At 48.7% G+C, this 21,457-nt stretch overlaps 1 protein-coding gene across 2 annotated transcripts in view; it reads left to right on the top strand.

The window, feature by feature from the left end:
- rbks (ribokinase) overlaps positions 1-21,457 on the top strand; it is a 168,507-nt gene that overhangs the window by 129,538 nt on the left and 17,512 nt on the right. The window lies entirely within an intron of this gene.

Here is a 21,457-nt window from a genome sequence, read left to right as displayed (position 1 = left end):
CTCCGTGTGCAGCCCCATACGCAGCAGGGTGCGATGCACTGTGTATTGTGACACATTCCTCCCGTGACCACCATTAACATTTTCTGTGACTTGTGCCACAGTCGACCTTCTGTCGGTTCGGACCAGACGGGATAGCCTTCGTTGCCCTCGCACATCGATGAGCCTTGGGCGCCCAACACCCTGTCTGTCGCCGGTTTGTGGTTTGTCCCTCCTCGGACCACTGTCGGTAGGTACTCACCACTGCTGACCGGGAGCACCCCACAAGCCTTGCCGTTTCACAGATGCTCTGACCCAGTCGTCTGGCTGTAACAATTTGACCCTTGTCAAAGTCGCTCAGGTCTTTACTCCTGCCCATTTCTCCTGCATCCAACACGTCAACTTCAAGAACTGACTGTTCACTTGCTGCCTAATATATCCCACCCCTTGACAGGTGCCATTGTAACAAGATAATCAATGTTATAAGAAAATAACTGCAGATGCTGGTACAAATCGATTTATTCACAAAATGCTGGAGTAACTCAGCAGGTCAGGCAGCATCTCAGGAGAGAAGGAATGGGTGACGTTTCGGGTCGAGACCCTTCTTCAGTCTGAAGGGTCTCGACCCGAAACGTCACCCATTCCTTCTCTCCCGAGATCCTGCCTGACCTGCTGAATTACTCCAGCATTTTGTGAAGTTAATCAATGTTATTCACTTCGCCTGTCTGTGGTCATAATGTTTTGGCTGATCGGTGTATAAAAGGTAGACTGGCATAGATAGGGTATATAGTGTCATAGTTAGTGGCATAAACATAAACTTGATATACGATGACGTTGGAAAGCAAAAGGAAGGAAACGTCATAGATTCATAGAGTGTTACAGTGTGGAAACAGGCCCTTCGGCCCAACTCGCCCACACCGGCCAACATCTCCCAGCTACACTAGTCCCACCTGCCTGCGTTTGGTCCATATCCCTCCAAACCTGTCCTATCCATGTACCTGTCTAACTGCTTCTTAAACAATGGGATAGTCCCTGCCTCAACTACCTCCTCTGGCAGCTCGTTCCATACACCCACCACCCTCTGTGTGAAAAACAACTTTTGTGTGAGAAACGTGTTCAGCTTCCTTTCCAAGAGATATGGGAATTGTTTAGGTAGAGTAGACAGTGGCATAGGTAGGGTAGACAGTGTTATAGATAATGCAGACTGTGATATAGATAGTGTAGACAGTGTTATAGATAGTGCTGACTGTGTTATAGATAGTGTAGACAGTGTTATAGATAATGCAGACTGTGTTATAGATAGTGTAGACAGTGTTATAGATAGTGCTGACTGTGTTATAGATAGTGTAGACAGTGTTATAGATAATGCAGACCGTGTTATAGATAGTGTAGACAGTGTTATAGATAGTGCAGACCGTGTTACAGATAGTGTAGACAGTAGCACAGATAGTGTAAGCATTACTGTGGAGAAAATGTCAAAGATTAAAGGACATTTCTTTAAAGTAAAAGGGGCAAAGTTTAAAGGAGATGACATAATATTATATAATATTAATTCACAAAATGCTGGAGTAACTCTGCAGGTCAGGCAGCATCTCAGGAGAAAAGGAATGGGTGACGTTTCGGGTCGAGACCCTTCTTCAGACTGATGTCAGGGGGGGCGGGACAAAGGAAGGATATAGGTGGAGGCAGGAAGATAGAGGGAGATCTGGGAAGGGGGAGGGGAAGAGAGGGACAGAGGAACTATCTAAAGTTGGAGAAGTCAATGTTCATACCACTGGGCTGCAAGCTGCCCAGGCGAAATATGAGGTGCTGTTCCTCCAATTTCCGGTGGGCCCCACTATGGCACTGGAGGAGGCCCATGACAGAAAGGTCAGACTGGGAGTGGGAGGGGGAGTTGAAGTGCTCGGCCACCGGGCAGGTGAGTTATTTCATAGAAACGGTTTAGAGAGATACGGGCCAAATGTGGGCATGTGGGACTAGCTTAGATGGGGCATCTTGTTCAGCATGGACAAGTTAGGTAGAAGGATTTATTTCCAAGTTGTATGATTTTATGACTAAGCTCTCAACACCATTTTGAATATTCCTCCACTTTTAAGTGGTCATGGGCCAAAGACTCCCAAGAATCAGTGGGAATGTTGCACATCTTTAAGGAGATTTGAACATGTCCTTGGGAGTATGGCACTGATGGGGAAAAGTCTCTTCTTGGCCCTAGAGAAAAAGTGCTGGAGTAACTCAGCAGGTCAGCCAGTGTCTCTGGAGATAGACAAAAAGTGCTGGAGTAACAGCAGGTCAGGCAGCATCTCTGGAGATAGACACAAAGTGCTGGAGTAACAGGAGGTCAGGCAGCATCTCTGGAGATAGACACAAAGTGCTGGAGTAACAGGAGGTCAGGCAGCATCTCTGGAAATAGACACAAAGTGCTGGAGTAACAGCAGGTCAGGCAGCATCTCTGGAGATAGACACAAAGTGCTGGAGTAACAGGAGGTCAGGCAGCATCTCTGGAGATAGACACAAAGTGCTGGAGTAACAGCAGGTCAGGCAGCATCTCGAGATAGACACAAAGTGCTTGAGTAACAGCAGGTCAGGCAGCATCTCTGGAGATAGACACAAAGTGCTGGAGTAACAGCAGGTCAGGCAGCATCTCTGAGATAGACACAAAGTGCTGAAGTGACTCAGCAGGTCAGGCAGCATCTCTGGAGATAGACACAAAGTGCGGAATGACTCAGCAGGTCAGGCAGCATCTCTGGAGATAGACACAAAGTGCTGGAGTGACTCAGCAGGTCAGGCAGCATCTCTGGAACACATGGATAGGCGACGTTTTGGGTTGGGACTCTCATTCACTCCTGTAAAGAGCTGGTGCGGGTATAATGGTCACCAAGGTTGCTGAGAATTTCAATTCATCCTTGGCTTCCCAGCAGATGTTTTTTTTGTCAGCCAAGCACATGCACAAGGGCAGCACAGTGGCACAGCTGTAGTTGCTGCCTGACTGCGCCAGAGACCTTGACCCAAGAAGAAGAGTCTCGACCCGAAACGTCAGCTATTCCTTTTCTCCAGAGATGTCGTTTGTCCCGCTGAGTTACTCCAGCTTTGTGTGTATATCCGGGTCGATCCGCACCATGGGTGCTGTCTGTACGGAGTTTGTACGTTCTTCCCGTGACCACGTTGGTTTTCTCCGGGTGCTCCGGTTTCCTCCCACACTCCAAAGACGTGCGGGTTTACAGGATTATTGGCCGTTGTAAAATTGCCCCCTAGTGTGTAGGGAGTGGATGGAAAATAGTCAATAATCAAGTTTATTTGTCACATATACATAAATGTGCAGTGAAATGAAAGATTACCCACAGTTCAACAATAAGAGCAATAAAAATAAGCAATAACACACACAATCACAAACCAACACAAAACCAAAAGAAGAAACATCCATCACAGTGAGTCTCCTCCAGTCACCTCCTCACTGTGATGGAAGGCCAGAATGTCTTTTCTCTTCCCCTGCCGTCTTCTCCCGCGGTCAGGCTGTTGAAGTTGCCACGTTCCAGGCCGCGCCGGACGGTGAAAGGTCCGCGGCAGGCCAACCCAAGCCCCGCGATCCGAGGCGGGCGAAGACGCTGCCGCTGCCTGTCGGGGCGGTCGTGGCTCCCGACATTGAAGCCCCCGCCGGGCAGAGAAAATCCCGCGGCCTATTTCAGGCTGCGCCGGACAGTGAAAGGTCCGCGGCGGGCCGACCCAAGGCCCGCGACTCGGGGCGGGCAAAGACGCTGCCGCCGCCGGAGCTCCCGCTATCGGCCCCCACACAGGGCCGGGCCTGCGAGCTTCCGACGCCCACGCGGCCGGAGCCTCCACAGGCAAGTCCCAGGTGGAGGCCGCCAGCTCCAGGTGCATGGCCGATGGTAGGCCGCAGCGGGAAAGGAGACACCACCCAGAACAAAAGGTCGCATCTCCGCTGGGAAGAGACAACTTTACATTTACAGTTCCCGTTCCCCCCCCACCCCCATAGTACACAAGCCCAAAAAACGACATCACATTTACAGTACAATCAACATGAAAAAACAACATAAAAACACAAAGACAGACGGACTGCAGGTACGCCGCAGCTGCTGGGGTGAACCAGTGTAAAACGGCTGATCGCTGGTCGGCACAGACTTGATGGGCCGAAGGGCCTGTTTCCACGCTGTATCTCAAACCAAACTAAGCATGAACTTGATACACGGTGACTGTGGAGAGGGAGCAAAAGGAAGGAAACATGTTCAGCTTCCTGACTTAGTGGAGTGGGAAATGTTTTCCCTGCAACAGGAAGGTATCACGGTTTGTATTAAAAGTGACTCGGGTTTTTGTATACTTTTCTGAATGACTTGGAGAAAATACACCGATCAGCCAAAACATGATGACCTGATGAGCCAAAACATTGTGACCACCTGCCCAATATGCTGTTGGTCCTCCGTGTGCAGCCCCATACGCAGCAGGGTGCGATGCACTGTGTATTGTGACACATTCCTCCCGTCACCACCATTAACATTTTCTGTGACTTGTGCCACAGTCGACCTTCTGTCGGTTCGTGCCAGACGGGATAGCCTTCGTTGCCCTCACGCATCGATGAGCCTTGGACGCCCAACACCCTGTCTGTCGCCGGTTTGTGGTTTGTCCCTCCTCGGACCACTGTCGGTAGGTACTCACCACTGCTGACCGGGAGCACCCCACAAGCCTTGCCGTTTCACAGATGCTCTGACCCAGTCGTCTGGCCATAACAATTTGGCCCTTGTCAAAGTCGCTCAGGTCTTTACTCCTGCCCATTTCTCCTGCATCCAACACATCAACTTCAAGAACTGACTGTTCACTTGCTGCCTAATATATCCCACCCCTTGACAGGTGCCATTGTAAGAAGATAGTCAATGTTATTCACTTCGCCTGTCAGTGGTCATAATGTTTTGGCTGATCAGTGTGCATATATATATGTCACCGTCTACTATATCTATGCAACAGTCTACTCTTTCTATGCTACTGCCTATCCTATCTATGCCACAGTCCTACCATGATATCAATGCATTACAATGCCATTTCCATGTCGCTGTGGATTGAACAAAGAATTGAACTCACGGGCAAGAGCCAGAGGTTTTATAATGGCATTACGTCTGTCTTTCCATCAGTTGGTGTTTTTCCAAATCAGCATCTAAACTGCTATCATCTTTGAATTAGTTCCACAACTGCCACCCCTCTTCAGTAAATCACTGCAAGATGCTGAAAGACCAAGTCTCCTCGTCCACCACTAAGGACACTTCGCCACTGAATAAGGGGGACAGAAAAGGATTAGAATTTTAGTTGAAGATAGACGTACAGGTATGTAGGTTAATTGACTGGGTAAATGTAAAAATTGTCCCTAGTGTGTGTAGGATAGTGTTATTGTGCGGGGATCGCTGGGCGGCGCGGACTCGGTGGGTCGAAGGGCCTGTTTCCGCGCTGTATCTCTAAATCTAAAAAGAAAATCTATACAGAAAACTGGAGTAACTCAGCGGATCAGAAAGCATCTCTGGAGGAAAGGAATAGGTGATGTTTCGGGTCAAGACCCTTCTTCAGACTGAGAGTCAGGGGGAAAGGGAAACGAGAAATAAAGATGGCGAAATAGAGAGATATGGAACAGATTGAAAGATATGCAATAAAGGTTTACGATGATAAAGGAAGCAGGCCGTTGTTAAATGTGGGCTAGATGAAAACGGGTTACAGACAATGAGACTCAACAAGACGACTTTGAAGCTGGTACGTGGGATGAAACCAGGTCACCTGGAGAAAACCTACTCAGTCACACGGAGACAATAGACAATAGACATTAGGCGCAGGAGGCGGCCATTCGGCCTTCGAGCCAGCACCGCCATTCAATGTGATCATGGCTGATCATTCACAATCAGTACCCCGTTCCTGTCTTCTCCCCATACCTCCTGACTCCGCTATCCTTAAGAGCTCTATCTAGCTCTTAAGGATATCTATCTATCCGTACAAACTCCATACAGTCAGCATCCTCATAGTCCGGATGTAACCCGGGTTTCTGGTTGTGTGAGGCGGCAACTCTACCGCTGTGCCACCGTGCCACCCTATCACCACCTGAACATGTTCTCCACAGATGCTGCCTGACCCGCTGAGTTACTCCAGCACTCTGTGTCCCTTTGCTTGTTATCCAGCTTCTGTTTCTTGTTTCTTCAAATTTTAGCTGTTACTTCAGTTCCAAGATGTTTACTCTTCATTTTATGGCAGCTAGCTTTCTGAATGTTTTCGGCAAAATGCTTTAGTTGGCGAATGGATGCGATTTCTGGTATTTTAGCCTTTGGTGCACTTTACTTCTCAAAAATATTAGTCATATCAACCACATGGGCGGACACAGTGGAAACATGGTAGATTTGCTACAGAAGGATGAGAGAGGATCTCATTGAAACATATAAGATTATTAAGGGATTGGACATGCTGGAGGCTGGAAACATGTTCCCAATGTTGGGGGAGTCCAGAACCAGGGGCCACAGTTTAAGAATAAGGGGTAGGCCATTTAGAATGGAGATGAGGAAAAACTTTTTCACCCAGAGAGTTGTGAATCTGTGGAATTCTCTGCCTCAGAAGGCAGTGGAGGCCAATTCTCTAAATGCATTGAAGAGAGAGCTAGATAGAGCTCTTAAGGATAGCGGAGTCAGGGGATATGGGGTGAAGGCAGGAACGGGGTACTGATTGAGAATGATCAGTCACGAACACATTGAATGGCGGGGCTGGCTCGAAGGGCCGAATGGCCTCCTCCTGACCCTATTGTCTATTGTCACAGCGCCAGAGACCCCGGTACGATCCTGACGATGGGAGGTATCTGTGCGGAGTTTGTACGTTCTCCCTGTGACCACGTGCGTTTTCTCCGGGTGCTCCGGTTTCCTCCAACACTCCAAAGACATACAGGGTTTGTAACTTAATTGGCTTGTGTAAAATTGTGAGTTGTCCCCAGTGTGTGCCAGATAGTTCTGTTGTACGGGGGTGATGGCTGGTCGGCACGGACTGGGTGGGCCGAAGGGCTTGTTTCCACGCTGCGTCTCTAAAGTCTAAAGCCACAAAGCACACAAAACGTTGAGCCTTTGCCAGTCCAATTCATGGCCGCTGCATGACTTTACATGAGCTTTGCCTTAGCAATTATCTCTGAACTATTAGGCAAGAATTCCACAGGCAAGCTTACTGTGGTATTCTTGCGAGTTGTTTCAAGTCTTTCAATCGCAGAAGCTGTGCATCTAACCCATCCCCTGTAGTCTGCCAGGACAAGAACTACACAGGTTCTGAAGGAACGCAGCCAGGTCCTTCGATCATCTGCATTGTAACGTGCCAACAATTTATTTTTTAGATTTAGAGATACAGCGCGGAAACAGGCCCATCGGCCCACCGAGTCCGCGCCACCCAGCGATCCCAGCACATTAACACTATCCTACACACACTAAGGACAATTTTTACATTTACCCAGTCAATTAACCTGCATACCTGTACGCCTTTGGAGTGTGGGAGGAAACCGAAGATCTCGGAGTTTTGTTTGCGTTCCAGCCTTAAGAAGTACCAGGATTCTGCCATCGGTAAATCGCAGATCAATGAACCTAGGTTTAATCCTGACTTCGGTGCTGTCAGTGCAGCGCCTTCACACTTTCCCCGAGGCAGCATGGGTTTCTGCTGGGTGCTCCGGCATTCTCCCACAAGCCAACGATTGAAAAGGTTAAGAATAAGGGATAGACCTGATTCTCAGAGAGTTGTGAATCTGTGGGGTTCTCTGCCACAGAAGGCAGTGGAGGCCAATTTGCGGGATGTTTTCAAGAGAGAGTTAGATTTAGCTCTGAGGGTGAACGGAATCAAGGGAGATGGGGAGAAAGCAGGAACGGGGTACTGATTTAGGATGATCAGCCATGATCATATTGAATGGTGGTGCTGGCTCGAAGGGCCGAATGGCCTTCTCCACCTATTTTCTATGTTTCACTCGTGATATGTAATAAACTGACACCGTCTAAATGTTCAATTGGAGTCATACGGTCGTGGCAACAGGCCCTTCGGCCCAACTTGCCCATACCAGCCAACATGTCCCAGCTATACTCGTCCCACCTGCCTGCGTTTGGTCCATATCCCTCCAAACCTGTCCTATCCATGTACCTGTCTAACTGTTTCTTAAATGTTGGGATAGTCCCAGCCTCAACTACCTCCTCTGGCAGCTTGTTCCATACACCCACCACCCTCTGTGTGAAAATGTTACCCCTCGGATTCCTATGAAATCTTTTCCCCTTCACCTTGAACCTATGTCCTCTGGTCCTTGATGTTAGCTGAGACAAACCGATGTCTCTGGTCCTTACAACTAGACATTTGTCCTTTCTGCCAGGCTTGGTGGGGATACAGTGAACTGTGGTTTTCCATGACTAATTCCCATCTGGGGAATCGGGCAGCAGCCTGGCTTACGCAGGGACCATTCAGAAGCCTGACAATAGTGGGGAAGATGCTGTCCTCCTGTGAACCCCAGTAAACCTGCGATTTCCACATTCACGTGATAATACAGAACTCAGTGCATTTATGGGAAATGCCGGCCATGTCACGTGGGACAGGCCTCACTTCCCAGCAATTGCCAGCCCAACATTACGGAAAACATACCAGGCAATTATGCTATAATTTAGTGTTTGAGTTCAGTTCTGCTTGAAGCTAACAAACTCCAGACTTCTGTTTTATTAAGTACCTTGGCAGGCGTCTATGAAAGGCATGGAAAAGAGTTATAATTGATTGTGGCCATATTTCTCCTCGTCGCACCACTTAATTTTATTGCCTGCATTCAATTCATTCAGTGGAATTAAGGCAAATCTGGTTTAGGCACAGCGGTAGAGTTGCTGCCTCACAGCGCCAGAGACCCGGGCTCCATCCTGTCCATGGGTGCTGTCTGTACGCAGTTTGTACGTTCTCCCCGTGACTGCGTGGGTTTTCTTTGGGTGCTCCGGTTTCCTCCCACACTCTAAACAGGTGCAGGATTGTAGGTGAATTGGCTCCAGTAAAATTGTAAAAATGGTCCCGGGTGTGTAGGATAGTGCTAGTGTACGGGGTGATCGCTGGTCAGCACGGACTCGGTGGACTGAATGGCCTGTATCCACGCTGTATCTCTAAACTACACGTTGGTTTAGATTACAACATAAACTCCAGCAACTTCGACAAGCTTCTAAAGGCATTTCCCCTCCTAAAGACATTGGCTCTGGGTTGGATTTACTGCCTTCACGAGCGGGGAGGGGGGTCTATCCAACAAAATGTAGGCCTTTCATCTCCATTAACCACACTCACACTCACATGCACTCTCACTCAGTCTCACAAATACACACACTCACACATAAACGCTCTCTCACACACACGCTCTCTCACACACACACACTCACACACACACACACTCTCACAAACATACACCAGCTCTCACTCGCACTCTCACACGCGCTCTCACACTCACACACTTTCACAAACATACACACACTCTCATTCGTATTTTCACACGCACAAACACTCTCACGCGCAATCACACATTCTCACAAGCACTCTCACCCACACGCGCACTCTCACACACACTCCCACTCACACTCACACACACTCTCACACGCACTCTCACACATACACACACTCGTGTGCACTCACAAATACTCTCACATGCTCTCTCACACATACATACTCACACACACACACACACACACAGACACTCACACATACACACATGCTCTCTCTCTCTCTCTCTCTCTCTCTCTCTCTCTCTCTCTCTCTCTCTCTCTCTCTCTCTGCTCTCTCTCTCTCTCCTCTCCTCTCTCTCTCTCTGTCTCTCAAGGGCCTGTCCCACTTAGGCGATTTTCTAGGCGACTGCGGGTGACTGTCATAGTCATAGCAGGTCACCGAAAAACCGGCGACTGGACCCCCCCCATGACAATGTCTACAACAAGCTACACCAACTTATCACCTAGTCAACGGCAAGCTACAGCAAGCTACCGACAACCGGCGACCCAATCGTCGCGAGTAGGACGTCCACCTACGACCGCACCTACGACGATCTACGACCACACAGGTGACAACCCACGACAACCGAAGTCAACCTACGTCCACCCGCGACAAGCTACGACCCTGTCGGCAACAACTGAAGACAACTGAAGACAATTCACGTCATTCTGGCCTCCGGTTTTGACGCCGGTACCTGTCGCCGGATGACATAGGTTGACGTAGGGAGTCGCCAATGGAATTCACCGAAGTCAGCACCGGCAACAAACTACGTCACCTCAGGTTAAACCTCAGTTATCAGGTTAAAATGTTGGCAACTTTATCTACAATATACTCCCCCCCCCCCCTCACCTGCCCGCACGGCGATCAGCGTTCACGGAAGGTCACCATGGACACCGCGTGCTCCCTCTCCAGGGACACGCGGGCACGGACCTAGGCCCGGAAGAGGGGCAGGCAGTCGACCCGGGCAGAACCCTCGACTGCCCGCTGCCTGGACCAGTGAATGGCCATCTTGGCCTGGCCCAGGAGCAAACCGACCAGGAGATACCCGATTCACCTCGGTGGGGGCGGCACGGTGGTGCAGCGGTGGAGTTGCTGCCTCACAGCGCCGGAGACCCGGGTTCCATCCTGACTACGGGCGCCGTCTGTACGGAGTTTGTACGTTCTCCCCGTGACCTGCGTGGGTTTTCTCCGGGATCTCTGGTTTCCTCCCACACTCCAAAGACGTACAGGTTTGTAGGTTAATAGGCTTGGTAAAATTGTAAATTGTCCCTAATGTGTGTAGATTGTATTTGTATACGGGAATCGCTGGTCGGCGCAGATTCAGTGGGCCGAAGGGCCTGTTTCCACACTATATCCCTAAACTAAACTGAACTAAACCTCTACCCCATTGCGGACATTGGACTTTGTCTGTGGAACTGGTGCACTACAATGCTAAGAACTATATTCTGCACTCTGTATCTTCCCTTTTGCTCTACCTATTATACTTGAATTTGGCTTGATTGTCTTTCTGTCTAGTATTATCTCATTTTGATTGGGTAGCATGCAAAACAAAAGCTCAGTGTACCTCAGTACACGTGACAATAACAAACCTGAGCCTAAAGAATAAAGCTAAACCTAACCTTTGCCACATCTCTAAGTGTACTGACATATGAAAGTGGTCAGGGGTGCAGGCTTCAAGGCCTTAACTGTCGAGTGATAACTAGACCAAGTGGACTCGTTGGACCCAAACCTCTCCCGCATTGGTACAGCACCCTCTCCTCCCCCCACTCCCCACCTCCCCACTGCTCCCTCCCCCTCCCTCCTCCCCTTCCCTCTCCCCCTCCCCTTCCCTTCCCCCACTCCATCACCTCAACCTCCCCTTATCCTCCCTCCCTCCCCCCCTTACTCCACACCCCTCCCTCCCTCCCCCCCACCCTCCACCCCCCTCCCTCCCTCCCTCCCCCCTCCCTCCCTAAGAGATAGACTTAAACTTTAAAATGTGAATCACTTTAAAAATATAACACCGATTTCAATGAAACTTCTTCCATTATCATCAAAGGGACGACAGTGAGTAAGGTGGGCCTAAAATTGTCGCGCGATTGTGTACCGTTTTGGCTGTAGTTCAGGAACAAACAAACAAACAAACGAGATTTTTAGTATAGTCAGATTCCACCTTTCGGGCATTACCTGCTGTTCACTGTGTAATGGCGGGAACTGACTTTATTGTGCTCCCTTTGGCAGCTATGATCACCTATACTAAAATATGAATTTCGTTTAGTTTAATTTAGTTTAGTTTAGGGCCTGGAAACAGGCCCTTCGGCCCCACGCCGACCAGCGATCCCCACACACTAACACTACTCTACACACATGAGGGACAATTTACACTTACACCAAGGCCAATTAACCTACAAACCCGCACATCTTTGGAGTGTAGGAGGAAACCGAAGATCTCAGAGAAAACCCACGGGGAGAACGTACAAACTCCGTACAGACAAGCACCCGTAGTCGGGATTGAACCGGGCTCTCTGGTGCTGTAAGACAGCAACTCTACCGCTGCGCCGCCCGTACAAGCAATGATACAGCGACGATTAGCACGGCCCCTGTGTAAGGAGGACAAGCAAATTCGTACGGGTTCCATATTCACGGACAGCACAGCGGGTAGAGCCGCTGCCTCACACCACCACCTGCCCGGGGTTCGATCCTGATCTCGGGCGCTGTCTGTGCGGGGTTTGCACGTTCTCCCTGCGCCCGCGTGGGTTTTCTCCGGCTGCTCCGGCCTGTAACCCACATGCCAAAGACGTGCGGGTTTGTTGGTTAATCGGCCCTCTGTAAATTGTTCCCAGTGTGTAGGGAGCGAATGCGAAAGTGGGATAGCACAGAACTAATATGAATGGGTGATTAATGGTAGGTGTGGACTCGTTGGACCGAAGGGCCTGTTTCTATGCTGAATCTCAACATAAATAGTGCTACGTAGAAACAATGAACTGCAAGATGCTAGTTTATGAAGAAAAGACACAAAGTGCTGGAGTAACTCAGCGGGTCAGGCAGCATCCCTGAAGAACATGGTTAGGTGACGTTTTGGGTCAGGACTCTTCTTCAAACCTACAACCCCACATGATATAAAGGAGCACACTTATCAATGCTAGAATATCAGGAGAAAACATAAAAGGTCTGTATCTTTATATTTCAATGTTCTAGGAGCAGAATAAGGCCATTCGGCCCATCAAGTCTACTCCGCCATTCAATCATGGCTGATCTATCTCTCCCTTCTAACCCCATTCTCCTGCCTTCTCCCCATAAGCGCTTAAGGATAGCGGAGTCAAGGGGTATGGGGAGAAGGCAGGAACGGGGTACTGATTGAGAATGATCAGCCATGATCACATTGAATGGCGGTACTGGCTCGAAGGGCCGAATGGCCTCCTCCTGCACCTATTGTCTATTGTCTATAACCCTTGACACCTGTACTAATCAAGAATCAAGAATGGCTTTGATCCGTCTCGCACTTAGGAAGACATGCACAGTGGCGATTCTATAAAAGACAAATTCACACTTAACACATAAGTCAACAATGAACCAAGGCATCTCGATGCTGGATTTCGACCCACTAGGAATTAAACCTTTGGCAATCGCTGTTATTAGAGTAAATCAGGTTGCAGTTTCTGTCTTGCACAAATGGAAAATTAAATATAGATGCTGCTCACAGTGCCAGCATGTATGAGCAGTGCACTTGCCCACTGTTTCTGCACTATAAATAGCAGAACAAGCTAAGCCTGATGCATGTGGGAGTGAGGTAGCTATTAGAGACTTGCTGTGATAATTACTACTGAACACTCTGTCTGGTCCTGATGATTTAATGTGGTCTCTGCCCCCGAGAAGAGAATTAACTGGCCTTTAATAAAAATGAGTAACCTAGTTTAGTTTAGGTTAGAGATACAGCGCAAAAAACAGGCCCTTCGGCCCACCAACTCTGCGCCAGCCAGCGATCGCCCGTACACTAGTCCTATCCTACACACTAGGGACAATTTACAGAAGCCAATTAACCTACAAACCTGCACGTCTTTGGAATGTGGGAGGAAACAGGAGCACCCGGAGAAAACCCACGCCGTCTCAGGGAGAACGTGCAAACTCCGTACCGACAGCACCCATAGTCGGGATTGAACCCGGGTGTCCGGTGTTGTAAGGCAGGAACTCTACCGCTGCGCCACCATGCTGCCCTAGATTTTCATATATTCATGTTATAGGAGCAGAATTAGGCCATTTGGCCCATCAAGTCGACTCCACCATTCAATCATGGCTGATCTATCTCTCCCTCTCAACCCCATTCTCCTGCCTTCTCCCCATAACCCCTGACACCCGCACTAATCAAGAACACCCGTACCAATCAAAAATATCCATTGACTTGGCCTCCACAGCCGTCTGTGGCAATGAATTCCACAGACTCATAGCTACGAATAGAGATAGCGATTCATGAATACCTCTAGCTAAAGAAATTCCTCCTCATCTTCTTTCCAAAGCCAGTCCTTTTATTCTGAGGCTGTGCCCTCTGGTCCTAGACTCCCACCAGTGGAAACATATTCTCCACTTCCACTCTATCCAGGCCTTTCACTCTTTGGTATTTTAGATACTTTATCCCCTCACTTTAATCCATATTATAGGATGAGAGGAGATCTTATCGAAACATATAAGATTATTAAGGGGTTGGACACGTTAGAGGCAGGGAACATGTTCCCAATGCTGGGGGAGTCCAGAACCAGGGGACACAGTTTAAGAATAAGGGGTAGGCCATTTAGAACGGAGATGAGGAAAAACTTTTTCAGTCAGAGAGTTGTGAATCTGTGGAATTCTCTGCTTCAGAAGGCAGTGGAGGCCAATTCTCTGAATGCATTCAAGAGAGAGCTAGATAGAGCTCTTAAGGATAGCGGAGTCAGGGGGTATGGGGAGAAGGCAGGAACGGGGTACTGATTGAGAATGATCTGCCATGATCACATTGAATGGCGGTGCTGGCTCGAAGGGCCGAATGGCCTCCTCCTGCACCTATTGTCTATTGTCTATTGTGTTTCATGGTTTCTAATTCAGTGTCCGTACATGATCAAACAACATAAGCAATACTTGCCGAGTGAGCTGAAAGTGGAAGTTACCGATTGCATTTACATTCTAGCGAACAGTTCCATTGCAGTTGAGCAAGGAAAAGCAGTGGCTGAAACTCCAGCACAATGACCAAGAAAGCTCACCAACGCCTCTACTTCCTCCAAACCAGTACGTCTTTGGAGTGTGGGTGGAATCCGAAGGTCTCAGAGAAAACCCACGCAGGTCACGGGGAGAACGTACAAACTCCGTACAGACAGCACCCGTAGTTGGGACCGATCCCGGGTCTCTGGCGCTGTGAGGCAGCAACTCTACCGCCACGCCACCACTCCGCCCTTCGTCAGACTGACTGGACTTGGGGAGGGAGAAAGCTGGAAGGGAGGTGGGGGCAGGAGAAAGCCTGACGAGTGATGGGTGGATACAGGTGAGGGGATTTCATTGACAAATTGGGGGGGGGGGGGGGGGGGGGGGGAACAAAGCCAGAGATGGGAAGACAAAAGGTTGGGAGATAAGACATGGTGAGAAGAGGTGTGGAAGGTGAAGGCAGAGGAAGGGATATAGGTGGAAGGAGAAGCCGAGAGGGGACCATATCCAGGTGGGGCACAGGGAAGGGGGGTGGGGGGTGTCTGTTGGTTAGTTACCTTACATTGGAGAATTCAATGATTGTACCATTGGGTTGGAAGCTACCCAAGCAGGATAAAAGCCTCAGACTAAAAGGTATATCTAGACCTAAAACCAAAACTAAATGTGAGGTGCTGTTCCTCCAGTTTGGGTGTTGGCGCACTCTGGCCAGTGCGGGAATGGGAAGGGGAGTTAAAATGGTCGGCAGCCGGGAGATCCAGCAGGCCTTGGCTGACCGACCGAGCGCATGTATTTTGCAAAATGGATTTAGATGGTTTCTGAACAGTATTTTGACAGACAGAGGAGTTCTTCTGAAACCCTGCAGTGTGACCATGGAGTGTGGGAAACAGAGTTGTAGATTGCAATATCTACAATCTCTTTAGAATCAGAAAATAGGTGCAGGAGGAGGCCATTTGTCCCTTCGAGCCAGCACCATCATTCATTGTGATCATGGCTGATCATCTACAATCAGTAACCCGTGCCTGCCTTCTCCCCATATCCCTTGATTCCACAAGCCCCTAGAGCTCTATTTAACTCTCTCTTAAATCCATCCAGTGAATTGGCCTCCACTGCCCTCTGCGGCAGAGAATCCCACACATTCACAACTCTTGGGTGAAAAGGTTTTTTCTCATCTCAGTTTTAAATGGCCTCCCCTTTATTCTTAGACTGTGGCCCCTGGTTCTGGACTCCCCCAACATTGGGAACATTTTTCCTGCATCTAGCTTGTCCAGTCCTTTTATAATTTTATACGTTTCTATAAGATCCCCTCTCATCCTTCTAAATTCCAGTGAATACAAGCCCAGTCCTTCCAGTCTTTCCTCATATGACAGTCCCATCATCCCAGGGATTAACCTCGTGAACCTACGCTGCACTGCCTCAATAGCAAGGACGTCCTTCCTCAAATTCGGAGTCCAAAACCAAAACCAAAATTCGGAGATCAAAAGATTCATGATTAGTGCGGGTGTCAGAGGTTTTGGGGAGAAGGCAGGAGGATGGGGTTAGGAGGGAGAGATAGATCAGCAGTGATTGATTGGTGTAGTAGACTTGATGGGCTGAATGGCCTTATTCTGCTCCTAGAACATTGAAATATGAAGATACAGACCTTTTTTGTCTTCTCCTGATATTCTCGCATTGACAAGTAAGCTCTTTTATATCATGTGGGGTTGTAGGTAAGGCATTTATTTCCCATTGCCTTTGAGTTGCTCTCCCACTGTGCCTCCAAGCCGCCCAACTTATTATTGTCATGTGTACCTTGGTGCTCATGACAATAATAAACCTAAACCTTACTTGCTCTCTCTCTTTTACACAGAAGTGCCAGGTTTGCTATTAATTACTTGTTGCAGAGTAAATGGGATTGCCCGACCTTGGTTGCTGTCTGTACGGAGTTTGCACGTTCTCCTTATGACCATGTGGGTTTCCTCCGAGCGCTCCGGTTTCCTCCCACATTCCAAAGACGTGCAGGTTTGTCCGTTAATTGACTTGTGTAAATTGCCCCTGTTGTGTACGATTCAAAACTAGTTTAACATAGAACTAGCGTATGGGTGATCGTTGGTCTAGTTTACTTCAGCTTAGTTTATAGTTACTTATACCGAGGTACAGTGAAAAGCTAGTTGTTGCGTGCTAACAAGTCAGCGGAAAGACAATACATGATTACAATCAAGCCATCTACAGTGTACAGATCCAGGATAAAGGGAATAATGTTTTATGCAAGATAAAGTCCAGTAAAGTCTGATTAAAGATAGTCTGAAGGTCTCTAATGAGGTAAATGGGAGGTCAGGACCGCTTTCTAGTTGGTGAGAGGACGGTTCAGTTGCCTGATAACAGCTGGGAAAAAACTGTCCCTGAATCTGGAGGTGTGCGTTTTCACACTTCTGAACTTCGAGCCTGATGGGAGAGGGGAGAAGAGGGCGGGTCGGCGCGGACTCGATGGGCCGAAGGGCTTGTTTCCACGCTGTGTCCCTAAACTAAACTAAAACTAATCTCCCCAAAACCTCGCAGCGTTCTAGTTGACTTGAAATACCAGCAGACAGGACACCACCTAGTTTGTGCTGTGTGGACAGATTGAGGAGTTCACGATGACAACACAATCAAAGGCAGCAATTTAACCCCGTCATTCTGCCTGAATTTGCATCTGACACAGAAATTCCAGCCTTATTCTGGCAGGAGCTCAAGGCCACTAAGTCAAGAGCTCCCTCACTATGTCCTTTAGTACGGAAGTAGGATGCAATGCAAGTGTGAGACTATAAAACTTCTGCAAGGCCACATTTGGAGCGTTGCATGCATTTCTGGGTCATCCCATTACTGGAAGGATCATTCACGTCAGATCACAGCCAACCCATTGCTTCAATGTATTTCTGCAGTGGGCCCATTGTTTGGCTCAATGCAAATGTGGCTACTTCCTGGTGCACTGGGACACCAACTTACACAGATGCACCATAGAAAGCATTTTATCGGGATGCATCGTAGCACGGTTTGAGAACAGCTCCGTCCAAGACCGCAAGTAATCGCGGAGCATTGTGGACGCAGCCCAGACCATCACACAAACCAACCTCCCTTCCATTGACTCCATCTACACCTCACGCTGCCTCGGCAAGGCCAGCAGCCCAGACCATCACACAAACCAACCTCCCTTCCATTGACTCTGTCTGATTGAGAATGATCAGCCATGATCACATTGCTGGCTCAAAGAGCCGACTGGCCTCCTCCTATTGTCTATTGTCTATTTACAATTTTACTGAAGCCAATTAACCGACAAACCTGCACGTCTTTGGAGTGTGGGAGGAAACCGGAGCGCCTGGAGAAAACCCACGCGGACACGGGGAGAACGTGCAAACTCCGTACAGACAGCACTCGTAGTCGGGATCGAACCCGGGTCTCCGGCGCTGTGAGGCAGCAGCTCTACCTGCTGCGCCACCGTGCTGCCCGCTGAGGGTGGTGGGTGCCTGGAAGGGTGCTCACCTTGGAGGCAGAGGGCTCGGTCGATCCTTCATCGGTTTTCGGCGGGAAATGTCGACGGTTCCTTTGTCTCCGCGGGTGCTGCTGGACCCGCTGGGTTCCTCCAACTGTTTGCTGCTGTTATTCTGCTGCGGATCCCAACATGTGCTGTGCATGGTGCCCTGCATTGTTTCAGCACTGAAGATTGCAATGACAATTCATCTCTGTTTGGACGGTTGTGAAACATTGGAATTCACCATCCCCAGAGAACTGGGAACTGTGGATCAAGTATATCAAGCATGAGGTTCAGTTCAGTTCAGTTTAGTTTATTGTCACGTGTACCGAGGTACAGTGAAAAGCTTTTGTTGCGTGCTAACCAGTCAGCGGAAAGACAGTACATGATTGCAATCGAACCATTTACAGTGTACAGATACATGATACTATTTAGTGCAAGGTAAAGCCGGCAAAGTCCGATCAAGGATAGTCCGAGGTTCTCCAATATGGTAGATAGTAGTTCAGCACTGCTCTCTGGTTGTGGTAGGATGGTTCAGTTGCCTGATAACAGCTGGGAAGAAACTGTCCCTGAATCTGGAGGTGTGCGTTTTCACACTTCTGTACCTCTTGCCCGATGGGAGAGGGGAGAAGAGGGAGTGGTAAGGGGTGCGACTAGTCCTTGATGATGCTGCTGGCCTTGTCGAGGCAGCGTGAGGTGTAGATGGAGTCAATGGAAGGGAGGTTGGTTTGTGTGATGGTCTGGGCTGCTGGCCTTGCCGAGGCAGCGTGAGGTGTAGATGGAGTCAGTGGAAGGGAGGTTGGTTTGTGTGATGGTCTGGGCTACGTCCACAATTGTCCACAATGTCTTGCGGTCTTGGATGGAGCTGATCCCAAACCAGGCTGTGATGCATCCCGATAAAATGCTTTCTATGGTGGAGTTTTGGACAGTGTGATAATCAAGATTTATAAAGGAACATATGAAATAAAGCCTGGGCACCTTGTTACAGGAAAGATGTTGTCAAGTTGGAAAGGGAACAGAGAAGATCTACGAGGATGTTTCCAGGACCCAAGGGCCTCTGCTGTAGGCAGAGGTTGAGTGGGCTGGGACTCTATTCCATGGAGCACAGGAGGATGAGGGGAGATCTTATAGAGGTGTACAAAATCATGAGAGGAATAGATCGGGTAGATGCACAGAGTCTCTTGCCCAGAGTAGGGGAATCGAGAACAGATAACATGGGTTTAGGGTGAAGCGGGAAAGATTTAATAGGAATCTGAGGGGTGACTTTTTCACACAGAGGGTGGTGGGTGTATGGAACAAGCTGCCAGGGGAGGTAGTTGAGGCTGGGACTATCCCAATGTTTAAGAAACAGTTAGACAGGTACATGGATAGGACAGGTTTGGAGGGATAAGGATCAAACGCAGGCAGGTGGGACTAGTGTAGCTGGGACATTGTTGGCCAGTGTGGCAAGTTGGGCCGAAGGGCCTGGTTTCAAGCTGTATCACTCTAGAGCCAAACTCCCCTATCGATGTAACTGTCCAAGTGTCTTTTAAATGGCATTATTGAACTACCTCCTCTGGCAGCACGTTCCATACTCCCACCACCCTCTGGATGATAAAGTTGCCCGTCAGATTTCTATTAAATCTTGCCCCTCTCATATTAAACCCATGTCATCTGGTTATTGATTCCACCACCCTATCTACCTGCGACAACAACTTCAGGGCAATGGGAACCGAGGTAGACCATTCATGACTGATCTAGAAACATAGAAACATAGAAAATAGGTGCAGGAGTAGGCTATTTGGCCCTTCCAGCCAGCACCGCCATTCAATATGATCATGGCTGATCATCCTAAATCAGTACCCCGTTCCTGCTTTCTCCCCAGGCGGAATACTTCTGATTCCGTTAGCCCCAAGAGCTAAGTCTAAGTCTCTATTGAAAACCATCGGGCGGCACGGTGGCGCAGCGGTAGAGTTGCTGCCTTACAGCGAATGCAGCGCCAGACACCCGGGTTTGATCCTGACTACGGGTGCCGTCTGTACGGAGTCTGTACGTTCTCCCCGTGACCTGCGTGGGTTTTCACTGAGATCTTCGGTTTCCTCCCACACTCCAAAGAAGTGCAGGTTTGTAGGTTAATTGGATTGATGTATGTGCAAATTGTTCCTAGTGTGTGTAGGATAGTGTTAGTGTGCGGGAATCGCTGGGCGGCGCGGACTTGGTGGGCCGAAAAAAAGGCCTGTTATCTGAAATAAAATGTTAGTGTGCGGGGATCGCTGGTCGGTGCAGACCCGGTGGGCCGAAGGGCCGGTTTCTGCGCTGCATCTCTCAACTAAACTAAATTAAATCTAATCATTGATCTTGATTTTAGATATTTTTTTTAGATTTAGAGATACAGCGTGGAAACAGCCCCTTCGGCCCACCGAGTCCGCGCCGCCCAGCGATCCCTGCGCACTAACACTACACACACTAGGGACAATTTTTACATTTACCCAGTCAATTAACCTACATACCTGTATTTACCTATCATTTACATCAATGATCTGGATGATGGTGTGGCAAATTGGATTAGTAAGTATGCAGATGATACTAAGATAGGTGGTGTAGTTAATAATGAAGTAGATTTTCAAAGTCTACAGAGAGACTTGGGCCTTTTGGGAGGGTGAAAGATGGCAGATGGAGTTTAATGCTGATAAGTGTGAGGTGCTGCATTTTGGTAGGACAAATCAAAATAGGACGTACAGGGTAAATGGTAGGGAATTGAGGAATGCAGTGGAACAGAGGGATCTGGGAATAACTGTGCATTGTTCCCTGAAGGTGGAATCTCATGTGGATAGGGTGGTGAAGAAGGCGTTTGGTATGCTTGCCTTTATAAATCAGAGCATCGAATATAGAAGTTGGGATGTAATGTTAAAATTGTACAGGGCATTGGTGAGGCCGAATCTGGAGTATGGTGTGCAGTTCTGGTCGCCAAATTATAGGAAGGATGTCGACAAAATGGAGAGGGTACAGAGGAGATTTACTAGAATGTTGCCTGGGTTTCAGCACTTAAGCTACAGAGGTTGAGCAGGTTGGGTCTTTATTCTTTGGAGCGCAGAAGGTTAAGGGGGGACGATAGAGGTTTTTTAAATTTTAAGAGGGACGGACAGAGTTGACGTGGGTAGGCTTTTCCCTTTGAGAGTGGGGAAGATTCAAACAAGGGGACATAACTTCAGAATTAAGGGACAAAAGTTTAGGGGTAACATGAGGGGTAACTTTTTTACTCAGAGGGTGGTGGCTGTATGGAATGGGCTTCCGGTGGAAGTGGTGGAGGCTGGCTCGATTTTATTATTTAAGCGTAAATTGGATAGGTATATGGATGGGAAGGGATTGGAGGGTTATGGT

The sequence above is a fragment of the Rhinoraja longicauda genome, chromosome 5 (genome assembly GCF_053455715.1).
Source record: "Rhinoraja longicauda isolate Sanriku21f chromosome 5, sRhiLon1.1, whole genome shotgun sequence".
Classification (NCBI taxonomy): domain Eukaryota; kingdom Metazoa; phylum Chordata; class Chondrichthyes; order Rajiformes; family Arhynchobatidae; genus Rhinoraja; species Rhinoraja longicauda.
Note: the sequence above shows the minus strand (reverse complement) of the source record. Positions and strands in the feature narration are given on the sequence as shown.